Genomic DNA, 17,318 nt, shown 5'->3' with positions numbered 1-17,318 from the left:
ATGTTGCAACAGATGAGGTTACAACAGATGTGTGATCTGCTGCATAGACCATTCATTTTTCTCAATAGATAAGTAATATATTTTGTATTGTTGCAATACATTACTCATCCATTGCAATAACTTATTTAACTGTTCCAACAGATCACTCATATATTGCTATAATGTATGATCTGTTGTACTGCAACAAATATACTACATGGTGCAATAGATAAATGATCTGTTGGAACTGTTATTTTATTATTTTTCTTGTTAGATTTACTGTTACCCTTTTTTGACGATGCATTAATCAACTATAATATATTTTTTTATCTTTCTGTTAATTTTAGATAATGTGGCTCGCAAAAGAACAGAAACAAAATCAAGTCCAAGTAAAGAAACAAGTGAATCAGCTAGGCTATATCTACCTCTCTATGAGCTTGCTTTATAAGCGTTATCTCAATCAGGAGCAGAATATGATTAACATGGGAAAGAGGAATGTTTCAAAAGAGATGATCCAAATGCTAATAGCCCTTCCGTCGAAGAGTTGGTCAAAACCTTCAGCATAGATCGTTATCCTGTGAGAATGCAGTGCTATGGTGCCACAGATTTAACGGGTGATTTTGTGGTTAAGTCAGCCATAGGAAAATATTTTAACGCCTTTAGAAAAATACTTCAAGAATAAAAATTGGATGCTTATTCTAGGGACAGCTTCTTTGGGAAATATCTTGATTTGCTGGAGGACAATAATGCTCATTTCTAAATGAAAATGGTATATGAACTTTTCAAGTATAGGTTTATGTATGAAAATAAAGATAAGATGGATGAGGTGTGGATAAATTACTGTGGCATGCCCGTTTGTTTTGGTTGGAAAGAGTTAGCCATAGTTCCTAGACTAAAATGTTATCCTCCTTCTCAGGTTATACCTATTCTAACCCAAAAAAGCACCACGCACACCTAAAAAAGGAAAAGGCAAGTCGTGTGATCGGGATGAACTGGTGTCCATTGTTGATCCAAGCTTCAAAAATACAAATTTTATAAAAGCGTTAAAAGTTAAAAGACTTTCAAGAAACACAAGCAGTCATTGTGCTTGGTTTAGTTTGTACATAATATTTTTTGGGCGAGAGATATTAACAACAACATAAGTGTTGGTTTAATAATTCTCTCCGAGCATCTTGAGGCGTTTAACAATTATCCTTGGGGTTATGTATGCTTAAAAGTGATTGTCAAATATTTGTTGACTCCGTTAGCGCCAAAGACAGTTAACTTATATGGCTTTCCATGGGCTTTCATGGTAAATGTTTCTTTCTTTTATTATGATATCTTTTATTTTCTTACTCAATAATGGTTTTGACATATTGGCGTTATTTTATAGGCTTGGGCGTTTGAAGACATACCTTATTTAAGACAATAAGTGAAATACTAGGAAGAAGTTTCCTGTCTAAGAATCCTGAGATGGTGGTCTACAAAACTGATAAAAATGTAAAAAATTTTGATCTCTTCACCCCCCGAAGGATGCAGTAAGTACAATTATAATTACATTTTTATTTTAGTTAAAGATTTTCTTGAATGATCTAATCATCACTCTAATATGTGTAATGATTTATGTTAAATTGTGCATCTGTTGCTAGTTGCGACCAATCGAGAGTTGAAGATGCCATTTACTTACTCTATGGCCTGTGCAAACTTAATCGGACCCTAAGTTCACCAGCAGAGTAAAAATTGAATTGTTTGGAACAACAATCATTACAAGAAAAATAATTTTGGAGGGTGGGATTGTTGTTGTTAATGGTCTTAGTGGTGCTAGAGCTATTGGTGGTTGTAGTGGTACTGTTGTTGTTGCTAATGATGCTCCTCTTATAGTATTTAAAAAAAACCATTATGAGTATGATCATACTAGTTATACAAAATTTGCCTCTCCTAGCAAATGTCAAGACTGCAGGGCAAAACATGATGTAGTGATTAATGCTACTAATGCATTAACTACTTCTATAAAGGAATTGATTTCTAAGAGAGTGTGATTCCATCAATGAGGATTTTATTTTCATCCACTCCATTAGATATTAAGGCTAAGACGAGAAGGAAACTGATTTCCAAGTCATTATAAAACATCCAAAAAAGCGAAATTGCAACTCCTCTGTCTGTGTGTTGCACTGAGAAATGTACGAAGTCTAAATGAGAGCAGCACGAGCCGAAGAAGGTGAATATATATGTCTTCAAACTAACAAACACACACATTTATGTTTCAATTGATGACACATCAATGGAAAATTGTCAAACAAATATATACATCTATTGTAACAGTTGACTAACTTATTGCACCAGATAAAGTATCTGTTGCGACATATGTTTCATATATTTTGGAAAATCAAATAGCTCTTTGTACCTCTTTTATTTGTACCAACAAATACCCTATCTACTCAACATATAAGTCATATATTGCAACAGATGGTTCATCCGTTGAAAATTATTATATAGGTCTTCCTCATGTAGAAATTTGTCCCAACAGCTGATTCATTATTGCAAATGAAATATAATCTATTTGGGATAATTTAAAACAAGAGGAATACCTATTTGATTTGATAGAATAGATGAGTTATCTTTTTCCATTTTGTTGTATCTCCATGATTAGCATTGACCAATTCTATATTTCCAGATGGATGTAGAATCTATTGCTGAACAACATTGACAATATGCTACTCGACTTTTTTTATGGAAATATGGAGAAAAGAAAGCGGAAAAACCTAATGTAATCGACAAAAAAGATCCACGACGAGCAAAGATGAATTTCATAGCATCGGATGAAGAACAACTTTTTCATATTAAGTAGATCTTTATAGCTTGAGTCTATCAAAGTAATAACCTCACTCCTACTTAGGAATCCTTGACATCAATACTTAAATTATTGATGTATTTGTTGAGATCTATACCCATAATAATTTTTTATATTTTACTTATTTGTTGATTTATTTCAGCGAATTTCTTAAGGGTTCGATTTATTTTATTTTGTCTATGAATTTTATTTTTTCATTAGATTTGGATTACTAGATTTAAATATTGCAACTGATAATATATCTGTTGCAACAGATGGCACATCTGTTGGAAAATATCAAATAAATTTAAACATATGTTGCAACAGATAGGTAATTTATTGAAATTTATCAAACAGGTCTTCCCACTACTGCAATAGATAGACTTATATAGAAATACCGACATAATGCAATAGATGACCAACCTATTACAATAGATAAACTATATGTTAGAACCGGTAGAATATCCGTAACAACTGATGGAGAATCTGTTGCATTATAGAAATTCAACTTTCGTTGGACAAAAAATTGCCACTACATGTAAAAAAATGAAAGTGAATTGAAATAAAAAAGGCAGAACCCATCGATATTGTTCAGTTCAAACACCTAAAATAAAATAGGCATCAAGTAGATATTATTCATTTTAAACCCGTAAAATAAAATAGACATCAAATGTGTCATGTTGGAACTTTTTGTTGACTTGGCCTCTGATTTGTCCCCCAACGGTCATTTTTTCCCCTAATGTCATCTATATGCATCTTCTTCCTAAAATTTAACCCTAAATTCCCAAATCTTCTTTTTCATCGTCATCTTTTTATTATCTGTCCAAATTCTTCAAATTATTTGCATTTGGTCTTTCTTTTCTTCATCTTTTTTTTCATTTTTCCAACAGAGCTTGACAATGTCAAGCGCATCTTCCACTGTTTTTTTGTGATAATGATTTTTGATATTGTAAGTACAGTCATGAAGCTCTATTAAAGACTTCATGGACTCAACAAAATCCAGGTCGTAGGTTTTTTATTTGTAAGATTTCAAAGGTAATATTTTTTTTATTTAATTAGTTGATTAGTTATTGACTTGTAATTATTTTGTAATTGTGTTCTTTTTTTTTTTAAGAAATTGAGTGGATGCGATTACTTTGATTTGTATTGAGAACGATACCCTTCACAAGAAAATCGTGTAATCTGAGATTTGTTGAAAAAAGTCAAGGCTTCTGAAGAGAAACAAAATCGAGCAATAAGATGCAACATTGTTGCCGTTATTGCTACTGATTTGGTATTGTTGTGCACATGGATATTCAAGCCTAATTGCTAAAATTTTTATGGTGGTGTATTTTCTACTGGTTTGGTGTTATCGAGCACATGGATATTCAAGCATAATTATTGCAAAATATCAAACAGATTTAGGCATATGTTGTAAAATTTAGGTCAGCTGTTAGAAATTATCAAACAAGTCCTCCCACTATTAAAATAGATTAGACTTAGATAAGATAGAAATAAGATCGGCATAATGCAACAGATGATCAACCTATTACAAAAGATAAACTATCTGCCAGAATAGATAGTATATATTTTACAACAGATTGAAAATCTATTCCATTATAAAAAAAACTCAACTTTCATCAGAAAAAAATTATTATCACTTCATGAACATGTAGTTTAAAGTAAAGTGAATGTGACTTGAAATAAAAAAATATTATTTCATTGGCTCTTCTATATACACAGGCTCCAAAAATCCAATTAGTACCGATAAGCCCAGCCCTCTTGCAGGTTTACCACAATGTTTTCACATAGAATGATCGTTGGCTTGGCCATTTCTGTGCCGGTCAGCAAACATTCGATGTGTGCAAGAGCGTTCGAGCCGCACGCATAACTGGTATCGTGTTTTGGAAGCATCATGACTTTGTTTTGACCTTTAAAATATCATGATTTCTTCATCAACACTTCCATTGGTAAACAATTCATCAGTTTACTCTCTCTCAACAAGATGGGCAACTGCTCCTTCAGTGGCTGCACGAGAAGAAAAAGATCGACCTAGTCGACGGAAGATTCATTGTAGTCATAAAATTTAATCTTTCACTCCTCAAGTAGTATCTCAACAACTTGATAGTGTATATCATTTAAGTTAATGACTGCTTGAATCCTCTTTGCCTCAGTCTAGCTCTTACCGTGTAGATTTGGCCTCTCCCCTCTAACATATTTTATCATTTTTTCTTCATCCAAGTCCAACATAGAAAGTAAGAAATCAAGTCTCGCGCCAAAGTATGACACATCAAAATTGAGTTGATCGTACTTATCCTTGAACTTCTTGAAGAAGTCGAGGTCCATTATCCTATCGACAACGTCATAAGCTTTCGGGTACGTTAATTGCCTTTTCTCATGAGGCAGATAATTTTGTCAACATGTTGTGATATAAGAAGTCAATTTTTAAATAGCTTTGTAATTGTAAAGATGGTCCATCTATTGCATAGGGTTATCTGAATCAATAATCAAACACAACTTATGCAACAGATGGATAGTAAATTGTAATAGTACCACTACCAGTTGCAGCAGAATACCCAACTGTTGCAACGAATTTCACATCTATTGTGTAGCTTCTTCTTCATGAGGTAGATTAGAAGGCTAGTTTAGAAAAAATAAACTTTCCATGTCCTCGTACCACATACATATATGATATGAGTACGATCACGAGGATGAACGAGAATGAGTGCGTATTGAATCTGTCCAAGGAAGTGCACAAGCAAAGTGTGAAAGAAGGCCTAAATGCACTAAAAACAGCCCCTAATTTACACTTGATGGGCACCTCACCTTTGAGTGGTATTGTGGTCATTTTGTATTCTATTTTGTAATACACTATATATAGAACCTCTTAGGGTTTTTAGTCTTAGATGTTTATTGATATTAAAGTTGTAAGAAGAACATTTCTCTCTTGTGAGAAAGGCCTATGGCTGAAACATTGTAACTAGGATTTCCAACTTGAGTGTGAAATCATTTGTGTTGGATTCATGCTTTGAACGTTGGGTGCTAGATGAGGTTGAGGTCTCTCTTGTGCTCACCGAAGAGATAGGTATTTGTAGTGTGTAGTGTTAAGAGTCCAAGAGTGGAATAGGCTCTTGAGTTCTTAAGATTATACCATCACACTGTCTATCAATCTATCTTTACATTTCTTGTACACTTTATTGTTGTTCTAGTCAAAAACCATGTGTTGTTGTTTTTATTTTGTTATTGTTTATCTTGTTCTTCATATTGTTATATTGATAGTCTCTTTGTTAGTTTGTGGTGGCTGTTTTTGTGTCAAATACTCCATTGTTATCTTGTATTGTTGTTGTTGTAGTGAATCCGAGAATGGTCTCCAAAAAGGTCCTTGGAACCTTGAGATTAGTGGACTGATTTAGAGTGTGTTTTCGTGCTTTAGTTATCTTTCTCGTATCATTTGGTATCAAAGCATGGCTTGATCTTGTTCCTACAAGATCAATCTTGGGCTTGCTTGTTATAAAATTCAAAAAAAAAATTGTTGTTGAAAAACTGAAAATTTTCAAAAAAAAAAAAGAGCAACCTGTCCGTTTAGTGTTCTTGAACGAAAATTGTGTTTTTTTTTTTATATTGGCCAATATTTTTACTTGTCTTTGTTGTCTCTAAGTGTTAGTTTTGTTCCTCACTAACTCGCTGAGTCTATATCTTAGATTTGAGCTTGAAATGTTGATGTTGTTAATGTGAACAAAGTGTGGCCGATTATTGTTAGTATTTTTGTTGTGGGTTCAAGACTTGAACGTGTGATATGTTGTTGGTTCATGTTTTGAACGTGTATTGTTGATATTGTGTTGTGGAATATCACCTTGGGAAGTTGTTGTTGATGTTTGGGATGTCCAACTTGAACCTTAGAACTTCAAGATTCAAAGTTTGTGTTCTTGGTGTTCTTCAGCATCTCCATATATTGTTGACAAATAAAGTGGTTGTTGATCTTAGAAGTTGAAGAAAAAGAGTGTAAATTTTGTTAGTCTTTCAAGACATAGATCCAAGTTTCAAGGTGAAGTACTTGTGACTCAAAGACTTTTCCTACATACTAAAGACTTTACGTCACTTCTCTACCACTTTCCCATGAAACAAGGATCCATATTTTAAGGAAAAGTACTACAAAAGTCAAGTCTTGAAATGAGAAACTTGAAAAAAAGGCTCCAAGACTTATTCTTCCCTCCTTAAAACAAATTTCACCAATCCAAATTAAAACTGGTCAAGACTTGGACTTTGGAAAATAAAAATTATAGAAACCGCAACCAATACGTGGTTGCCACGTCATCAAGTTATTATTCATACATCAAATTTTGGCTCATATTTCATATTTTATTAGTTTATTTTTATTGTTCCATAGGTTCATTTGTTGGTTCCAATACTAGTGGCAAACTAGTACTCATCTACTAGATTGATAGTTAGTCTTTGTGTTCGTTCATTTGTGTTTAATGTTTGTTGTGTGCTTTTTTTCACTTTTGTTAATTCGTTGTGTCTAGTTTGTTGAAGTCCATAAACAATTTTGCTTTTGATTCAACTCAAACGAAAATCTATTTCGGGCAAATATTGACTCATCCCTCAATCACTCACAAAATACAAGCTGACTTTCAACACTAGTGAAACCAAGTGTGAGGTAAAACCGTGAGTGTGAGTGTGTGAGGCATTTTGAACTAACAAGTTTATTTTTTTGTTTGTTGTTGTCTTTTTCTTTAGGTACCATGGTGGCCACTAATCTCGACGCCACATTTGATCGTATCAATGATGATATTGAAGAAATGAAATGGCACATGAAAAGGCTACGCCAATTGTTACCTAAACTTATCCCATAAAATCCAACTTCCCTTGTCCAAACACCTTGTGCCGAGAGCTTCCCGAAGGAAGAGGTGGGCTTCCCGACCCACATCAAGATAAAGAAGAGATTGAAACATCTTTGGTACTTGATAGTGAATTTATAGAGAGTGAAACACTTGCTAGTTCCGAATCTGTCCGTTAGATAGATCGTACTCTCTTTAGGTTTAATGTTTTGTTTGAAGATGATATAAACACTCCTAATGAACCTAGTGGTGAAAATGATGGTTTCTCTTGTCTGGAAGGCTATAGCCGATATGATAACCCAATGTGGTGTGACAACATTCCTCCTAAAGATGGAAATCTCTTGTTGAAAGATGATAGTACTCTTATGGTCAAGGAATGTGTAGTCTCGGAAATGAGTACTCTTGGTAGTACACTTGGTGTTCATGATGATCAATTTACTCTTAAATGTAGTTCACTACTTGAGCATGTGAATGAAGTACTTAAAAATTTTCAAGTTAGTGATGGAGTCTATAGAATTGATCTTGATAATGCGCATGACTCTTTGAACATCTTGTGTGGTAAAAGCATTGCAATTAGTTTTGTTCATATAGATCATATGTATGAAAATATCTTTGTGTGTGAATGTGGGAGTGACATTCTAGGGGAAGGAAGGGCTAGCCTCGGCTTTGGCCCTTGGCTAATTCTCTTATTTGATCCCGGTACCATCTTAGGGTGGGAAAGGATGACTCTTGGCCTATTTTCCTTTTGTCTTGATGCTTTTCCTAGCCATTTCCTTCGAAGCAATTGTACTAATCTTTTCTTGATTAAAACATAGGACGCGTGGCTATACTTCAAATTTGTACCTCTTCGGCATGACATGTTGATGTCTTATTTTTGCTAACCATAACCCCTCATATCATGAGGATTTGTACTTGTTTGTCTTGTCTTGATTTGCAAGGTATGGATTCGATGTCGAATCCCTTTCAAGAAAAGGAGGATGATACGAGTACAACCACGAGGATGGACGATAACGAGTGTGTATTGAATCTATCAAAGGAAGTGCACAAGTAAAGGGTGAAAGAGGGCCTAAATGCACTAAAAAAAGCCCCTAAGTTACACTTGATGGGCACCTCACCCTTGAAGGGTATTGTTATCATTTTAAATTCTATTCTGTAATACACTATATATAGAACCTCTTAAGGTTTTTAGTCTTAGATGTTTATTGATATTGAAAGTTGTAAGAATAACATTTCTCTTTTGTGAGAAAGGCCTATGGCCGAAACATTGTAATTAGGATTTCCAACTTGAGTGTGGAATCATTCATGTTGGATTCATGCTTGGAACGTTGGGTGCTAGAGGAGCTTGAGGTCTCTCTTGTGCTCACCGAAGAGATAGGTATTTGTAGTTTGTAGTGTTAAGGGTCCAATAGTGGAATAGGCTCTTGGGTTTATAATATTGTTCCTTCACTTTGTCTATCTATCTATCTTTACATTTCTTGTACACTTTGGTGTTGTTCTAGTCAAAAAACGTGTTTTATTGTTTCCATTATGTTATTGTTCATCTTGTTCTTCATCTTGTTATCTTGATACTCTCTTTGTTAGTTTGTGGTTGCTGTTTTAGTGTCAAATACACCATTGTTATCTCGTATTGTTATTGTTGTAGTGAATCTGAGAGTGGTCTCCAAAAAGGTACTTGGACCCTTAAGATTAGTGGACTGATTTGGAGTGTGTTTTTATACTTTCGTTGTCTTTCTCGTATCAGCATATCTATCATAGTCTGGAAGTGTTGGGAGAAAGGGAGGCCTGGGGTAATCTGGTGTGCCTGGCTTGGCATTCTTAGCCTATCACAGATCCCTCTTCTCTTTGGTGCCAAGTTTCACGTATATGTCCACCTTCTTTAATGGCCCCTAAACTTCAACAACTTCTGGAGAGTGTGGAGTTGCAATTATTTTTTATTTCTAACCGGAGAGTACGCCGGTTATTGCTCTTTTCTTCCTCCTAACCAACACTATAGGAGTGTATGGCTTCCTCACTTTCTTGGATGGTATGAAACCCCTCTTGGATTTAAATTCCTCCATAGCTTTAGAGATAGCCTCTATTTTTTCAAAGAGTTTATCCTGGTTGTCCTTACACTCTTCATATTCACAACGAGAACACGAGGGTAACGAGGTGTGAGAGGGACCTATGTAAGGGTGAAATGGGGTGTTTTCAAACATTTTTATTTTTTCTTAAGCATCAACATGCTCATCATCATGAGTGGTGGCTGCATCAGCATGCCTACCACTAACACCAACAACTCTACCAAAGAAGCACCCGAATCTGTCTTAGTAGGTTGCTCCTGAAAAGCCTCAGCATTAGGTTGACCTTGCCTAACTGCTCTTCTTATGGCTGTTGCTCCAGCCAATTCCTTCTTTATTAATGCCACTATTGGGTCTTCTATAGTATCAACATAACCTAGAGTAATATAAGAAGTCATCAACGACTCCTCCTCAGTAGTCACGATCCGTAGATGCACAACCTAGAAAATCAACAGATACATTTAAATCATATAGTATAATAATTTTCACAATTGGGTTACGTTTTAATGCAGTCAACTTCTACAACAGATTAACAATATGTTGCATAAGATTACCCATCTGTTGCATAGTTTGTAGTAGATGGTTAAAATCCATTTGAGTAGGGTTTAGCGAACCAGAGCAACACATGGATAATCTGATGCAAAATATTAATCATCTATCATAATAGATTACCAATCTGTTGCACAAGACAGGTAATATGTTGGGGTACATGTTATACAACACATGGTCTATATATGTATTAACAATATGTTACATCAGATTACACATCAGTGCATAATTTGTAGTAGATGGTTAATCTCTTAGGAGTCGGGTTCAAAGAACCAAAGCAATAGACGGGTAATATGATACAAGATATTAACCATCTGTTGCAATAGATTATCTATCTATAGCACCAATTAGCATAGATGGGTAATCTGTCCCAACAGATGTCCTATCTGGTGCATCTCATATAACATCTGTTGCACCAGATATAACATCTATTCAATATCTTTCATTTCATTGAGTAAAATTATTTTACTTGAAGAAGACGTACTGCATCATCCGGAGGGTTAAAGAGATCAACCTCCTAATTTTAGTATTGCTCTTTGCATCCAACCACCTAAACATCCTTGGATGAGAAACCTCATCCAGGTAATCCATTACCTACTTTCGGAGGGGAGAGATGGATTCAAATGCCCAGGCCTAAAAAATGTAAACAGGAAGCAAGCAAAAAAAAACTCATAATAACTACATTCAATATAAATTAATGGATGAGTAAAAATAGTGATTAATTTTACCATTAAAGCCCAAGGAAAGCCGTATAATATGGTTATCCCTGAGGATAGCTTTGTTAGTAAATATTGGACAGTCAAGTAGAAGTTGTGATATCCCCAGGAATAATTGTTAAATTTATCTAAATCCTCAGCACACGCCAATAAATCATCTTCTATGACCTTGTTAACGTCTCGTGCCATCATAAGAGCATGGGAAAACCAAACTAAGCATAATTGCTCCCTGTACTGCCTTGGTATGGCATTATCCATGAGGCCTATCAATGAATCCAATGTTTTGTAGCCACGTCGAGCAATGTCAAACAATCCATCTATTTTTTCCTTGAGTTTTCTTGCCTTGGATCTTTTGTAGGGTATTCCCTTGGCGATAGGTGGTTCTTCTGGATGATGGAATCTCAAGCCCGTCACTATGGAAAAATCTTTCAAGCCAAAACAAACTAGCATGCCATAATAGTTGATCCAGATTTCATCAATCTTTTTACCCCTCTCCTTTGAATATTCATCAACCCTCACGTACTTGATGTTGCGCTTGAGAAGAACATATACCATCCTCATATGGAAATGGGTAGGGTACTCAGATAGTTCAAGAAAGCGTCCAAAATAGATCTTCTTAAAAAGTCTGTCTATGTTTTCGTTCTTTATAATTTTCCAAAAATAAATAAATTTACTCCCCATCTGATATTTAAGTACAATTTCACCAGTTAGTTCTTCTTATAGTTTTGGGTCATTTATCGTTATCGCAACTTGAAACTTGTCAATACTAAAATCATGTTGTGATGTCAATATTAATTCACGCCCTATTGGTAATCCATTATCATCCTGTTAATGATCATCCTTTTTCTCACTCTCACTTTCTAATTCTTCCTCTTTCTCACTTTTATTTTCTTTATCACCATCTACAGAACCTTGTCCACTTCCTCAATATTGTTTTCATATCTCTCCTTAGATTTACTTTGTTCAAGAAGCTTCTCCAAATCCCTCTGTACTGTAGTATTTTTTTGGGTTGTCAGACATCGATCCACTTTCACTTTCTTTTCTTTTGGAGACATGTTTTACCTACAAACAACAGAAAAATAAAAATTACATTACAATTGATGTATGCAAAAATTTTTAAAAATACATTACAAACACAACCAATACTGACACACCAACAACTACCACCACAAACATCACCAGCAAATTCCATAAACACCACGAATACCGATACCACCGACAGCCACCATAAACACCACCAACCAATGTCACAACAAATACTACCAGCTCATGCCACCAACAGCCATCACCAGTGCCACCATGAAAACCACTAACACCACCATCAATATCGCTAACACCATCCAACAATACCACGACAGTCAATGGAACATTGCGATAGAAACTAGGGTTTTCTCATGTTCTTCGAAAGATTTTACCATCAAAACTTAAAATTTTAAACTCATTCTCGAAGATAATACAACTAAAAGTTTTATTTTTCATCATTAACTAAAAATCTCTTATTTTTTAGAAAAAAATAACAAATATATAACTCATCTCGAACTCTGTTACCTACGACTACAGAGAAAATGGCTGATACAAGTAAGAATGAAGACGAAAATAACACCTATGTGGTCAAAAATGAGAAGAAAATTGATCTATTGTGAAGGGTTGAGCAATTTGTTCAGTAGTTGTTATCTGTACTATATTGTTTAGTGAGAAAGAAAAATGAGTAAGAACTGGAGATTTGAAATGAGGAAACAAAATGTTTTTATGGGTTGATTTGTATTTTGGAAAAGAATGAAAAGTTTGGAAAATGTTAATTTGGTCGAAATTGATCTTAATTATTTTTTAAAATTATAAAAGATATGCATAATTTTAACCCTTTCATCATGCAGTTGCCAAAAGACTCAATTGAAGTTGTAGTTGATCCTATGAACTCACCCCTGGTCCTAGATTAATCAATTTACTCAATTGAAATTGTATAAAAATAAATGTTCAACCTGTTGCATTAGATATGCATCTGTTGTAAATTATCAAACAGATTAAGTAACCTGTTGCGATAGATTACCTATATTTTGTAAATTATCAAATGCATAGTCTAATGTCAAAATAGATTACCCATATGTTGTAAATTATCAAATAGGCACTGCCATATGTTGTAGTTGACCCTATGAGAAATCGCCCCTAGTCCTAGATTAATCAATTAAGGTGTTAGTCTAACATATGAGGTAATAAAAATTGGTTTAACTTAGAGTGATTGATCAATGACTTTGGTCTGGAGGAACGCAATATCAACTCATCATTCAATTTCCAAAAGAATCAATTGAAGTTATAGTTGACCCTATGAGAACTCACCCCTGGTCATAGATTAATCAATTAAGTTATTAGTCTAACATGTGAAATTAATTAAAATTGTATAAAAACAAATGTTTAACCTGTTGCAATAGATTAACTATCTGTTGAAAGTTATCAAATAGATTAAGTCATTTGTTGCAATAGATTACTCATCTATTGTAAATTATCAGACAAATTAAGTCATCTGTTGCGACAGATCATCCATCTGTTGTAAATTATCAAATAGATTATGTCATATGCCTCAACAGATTACCCATCTATTGTAAATTATCAAATAAGTGTTGCCAACTATTATATTTGACCCTATGAGAACTCACCCCTAGTACTAGATTAATCAATTAAGGTATTAGTTGAACATATAATGTAGTAAGAATTATTTCAGCTCAGAGTGTTCGATCGATGACTCTGGTTGTGAGTAATACAATATCGCCTGATCATGCAATTCCCAAAAGACTCACTTGAAATTGTAGTTGACCCAATGAGAACTCGCCCTTGATCCTAGATTAATCATTTAAGGTATTAGTCTAACATAAAAGGTAGTAAGAATTGGTTCAACTTAGAGTGATTGGTCGATGACTCTTGTATGGAGGAACGCTATACCATCTCATCATTCAATTTCCAAAAGTCTCAATTGAAGTTGTAGTTGACCCTATGAGAACTTGCCCCTGGTCATAGATTAATCAATTAAGTTATTAGTCTAACATCTAAATTCAATTTAAGTTATATAAAAAAAAATGTTCAACCTGTTGCAATAGATTAACCATCTATTATAAGTTATCAAATAGATTAAGTGATATGTTGCAATAGATTATTGATTTATTGTAAATTATCAAACAAATTAAGTCATCTATTGCGACAGATTACCTATCTATTGTAAATTATCAAATGGATTGTGTTATATGTCATAACAGATTACCTATCTGTTGTAAATTATCAAATAGGCATTGTCATCTATTGTAGTTGACCCTATGAGAACTTGCCCCTGGTCCTAGATTAATAAATTAAGGTATTAGTTTAACATATGAGGTAGTAAGAATTGGTTCATCTCAGAGTAATCGATTGATGACTCTGGTTGGGAGGAACGCAATACCATCTAATCATCCAATTGCCAAAAGACTCAATTGAAGTTGTAGGATACCCTATGAAAACTCGCCTCTGGTCATAGATTAATCAATTAAGGTATTAGTCTAACATATGAGGTAGTAAGAATCAGTTCAGCTCAAAGTGATCGATCGATGACTCTGGTCGGGAGGAACACAATACTATCTCATTATGCAATTACCAAAAAACTCAATTGATGTTTTAGTTGACCCCCTGAGAACTCACCCCCAGTCCTAGATTAATCAATTAAGGTATCATTCAAACATGTGAAATCAATTAAGATTGTGTAAAAATAAATGTTCGACCTGTTGTAATAGATTAACCATCTGTTGTAATTTATCAAATAGATTAAGTCATTTACTGCAATAGATTACTCATTTGTTGTAAATTATCAAATCGATTAAGTCATCTGTTGTGATAGATTACTCATCTGTTGTAAATTATAAAATGAATTGTGTGATGTGTCAGAATAGATTACCCATTTATTGTAAATTATTAAATAGGCACTACCATATATCATTGTTGACACTATGAGAACTCACCCCTAGTCCTAGATTAGTCAATTAAGGTATTAGTCAAACCTAGGAGGTAATAAGAATCGGTTTAGCTTAGAGTGATCGATCGATAACTGTGGTCGGGAGGAACGTAATACCATCTCATCATGCAATTTGCAAAAGGCTCAATTGAATTTGTAGTTGACCCTATGAGAACTCACCCCTGATCCTAGATTAATCAATTAAGGTATTAGTCTAACATATGAATTGTCACGAGCCAAACAAAGGCCTGGACATGATGGACATCCCAAACCAAGAAGGCCTGGAATGCCCTTCTCTGTCCGATAATCATGCACAACATTCATATAATAAAAGAAGATGCAAAAATACAATCTGATACGGAAACATGGTCATACTCTGGATTTAGTTTAACAATAAGGAATGAAATCCGAAATCAACTAAACAACATTTGGAATAGTCTACGAAATCTCTACTACATAATCAGATGTCAACTATCTGAAACTGGGACAAGGCTCTAGTGGACCTCAACCAAAATAAATAACATAATCTGAAAGACATAGGCCTTCTAGAATTAAGAAGGCTCACCAACTGCACACTTCACTACTGTCTGAAAAATCTACTATTTTGCAGGACCTCTGAACTGAGCTTTAGACCCTGGGAGGTAGGGGTCAATACAAATGTACTGGTACGCAGAGCAAACCCAAAATAATAATTTATATAAGAACAATTTAAAACAGTTCATAAATATATCATATTGTAAGAAATCTCGTGGGCATTTTCGAAAGACTCTATAAAATCATCTAAAAAATTTGAGACATTCTTTGTTTTACTTCTGCGCTAGGTGGTATACCCTATAACTCTGAAATTCCATGGTCTATATGGAAGCAACCATTAACTCGACAGGCAAGCCCCCAACCCAAGTGTGCTAGAAGGGTTGCAGTTTCTAAATCTATTATGCCACACGGCCGTTGGTAGTGTACAATAATAATCTACCCATATTGGCAAATACAGTTTTAGGCTAAGTGTTACTTGAACTCAAGCTGTAATACTCTGAGAATTTCAACTAATAGTAGAACCTTGTTTCAAGCTTTTTAGAAATAAAGTTAGTGATTCGGTAGCTACATGATCTAGCTTGATGAATATTAAGGCCTCTAAAGTGTCCTAGCTATTAAACGAATTAAAACATTCTTTGCTGATTGAATTCTTGAGATGGAAATTGGTATCGTTGGAAAGTATTGTAATACCCTGAGAATTTCAACTTATAGTAGAACCCTGTTTCAAGATCATTAGAAATAAATTTCGTTATTTGGTAGCTACATGATTTATCTTGATGAGTATTAAGGCTTCAAAAGTGTCCTAGCTATTAGATGAATCAAAATATTCCTTGCCGATTGAATTCTTATGATGGATATTGGTATAGTCAAATTCAAATGATGATATCTCTCATTATACTATGAATTTATTAGATCATGACCCATCAAAAGATAGATAATTTAGGTATCTTTCCAATGATACAAATTTCATCTAAATTCGATACCGGAACAAAAGGTTATGCCCATTTTACTCTAGCATGTCATCCTGGAAAACTGGCTGACGACATTTTGTTATATGTTACCACAAGTGTGACTACTTATCACCAATGTCGTCAGCCTTAGGAAGATTTCCACCCCCAGTGACGACATTTTGTGATAAGTTATCCCAAGTGTAATGACTTATAACCAATGTCGTCAGCCTTAAGAAGATTTCCACCGCCAGTGACAACATTTTGTGATAAGTTATCACAAGTGCGACGACGTATCATCAATGTCATCAACCTTAGGAAAATTCCAGCCCTTCATTGACGACATTTGTGATGACTTATCAAATGTCTGACGGCCTATCACAAATGTCATCAGCCTTAGATTTTCAGTAATTGGGAAGCGGTTTAGTAAGGGTATTTTGGCCCTTTTTCGACACTTCCCATGACTTGTAACCCTTAGAGAATGTATTTTATTCTATTCTATTTAGTTAAACATCTCAAAATTCTCTGCACACTTTCACCCTCAAGTTCAGGGTTTCAACATAAAAACCCAATTATCTAGAGATTCAACCATGAGAATTCAATAATTATTGCATATTTGAATTCCCCGTTAAGAGGGCTAAGAGGGGCACCCAATAGTTTGTGTATAGCCTTCCAAAATTTTTAAAATCATCCAAAAGCTCAAAGTTTAAGGTATGTGGTTTTGAACAAGAACACCCTTTTGTTGTTGTGCCCAAATGTTACATATTTTCGTAAAGTATTTCGTAAATTCATGGAGAATTCCTGTCACGTTATTATATTGTGAGTTTTTATGGAAATATGTATTATCCAAGCTTTGAGTTTTAATATTATTATCCATATTAATGGTTTAAATTCTCAATTTATGGTTTAAGTTGCATAATTCAATGTCTATATCATGTTT

This window comes from Capsicum annuum, chromosome 9 (assembly GCF_002878395.1).
Source record: "Capsicum annuum cultivar UCD-10X-F1 chromosome 9, UCD10Xv1.1, whole genome shotgun sequence".
NCBI lineage: Eukaryota > Viridiplantae > Streptophyta > Magnoliopsida > Solanales > Solanaceae > Capsicum > Capsicum annuum.
The sequence above is the reverse complement of the archived record's forward strand: the minus strand, read 5'-3'. Positions refer to the sequence as shown.